Raw genomic sequence first — 710 nt, forward strand, 5'->3', positions numbered from 1 at the left:
CCCGTGCCGGGAGTGGGTAATTTGCGCGCCTGCTGCCTTCCTTGGATGTGGTAGCCGTTTCTCAGGCTCCCTCTCCGGAATCGAACCCTGATTCCCCGTTACCCGTTACAACCATGGTAGGCGCAGAACCTACCATCGACAGTTGATAAGGCAGACATTTGAAAGATGCGTCGCCGGTACGAGGACCGTGCGATCAGCCCAAAGTTATTCAGAGTCACCAAGGCAAACGGACCGGACGAGCCGACCGATTGGTTTTGATCTAATAAAAGCGTCCCTTCCATCTCTGGTCGGGACTCTGTTTGCATGTATTAGCTCTAGAATTACCACAGTTATCCAAGTAACGTGGGTACGATCTAAGGAACCATAACTGATTTAATGAGCCATTCGCGGTTTCACCTTAATGCGGCTTGTACTGAGACATGCATGGCTTAATCTTTGAGACAAGCATATGACTACTGGCAGGATCAACCAGGGAGCTGCGTCAACTAGAGCTGAGCAGCCGGCCGCCCGGGAGTGTGTCCCGGAGGCCCGCGCGAACACGCAAGCGTCCGCTCAATTATTCCGCAAACAGGAGGAGGCTGGGCTCCCCTGCACGATACACCTCGAAACCCTCTCAGGTCCCGGCGGCGCGCAGCGCCGTCCTAAGTACTTGGTCGGGTTCGAGAGAGGCGCAATCGCCCGGAGATAGGCGAGTAGACGCTTTCAGTGCG

General features: G+C 55.4%; 1 non-coding gene across 1 annotated transcript in view; it reads right to left on the reverse strand.

The window, feature by feature from the left end:
- The window catches only part of LOC126197104 (small subunit ribosomal RNA), a 1,909-nt gene extending 1,434 nt beyond the window's left edge, over positions 1–475 (reverse strand). The window contains exon 1 of the ribosomal RNA XR_007539504.1: positions 1–475. This exon is cut by the window's left edge and continues 1,434 nt beyond it. This is a non-coding gene — a ribosomal RNA (small subunit ribosomal RNA).
- Between the last annotated feature and the right edge of the window lie 235 nt (positions 476–710).

This window comes from Schistocerca nitens, chromosome 7 (assembly GCF_023898315.1).
Source record: "Schistocerca nitens isolate TAMUIC-IGC-003100 chromosome 7, iqSchNite1.1, whole genome shotgun sequence".
NCBI classification, from domain to species: domain Eukaryota; kingdom Metazoa; phylum Arthropoda; class Insecta; order Orthoptera; family Acrididae; genus Schistocerca; species Schistocerca nitens.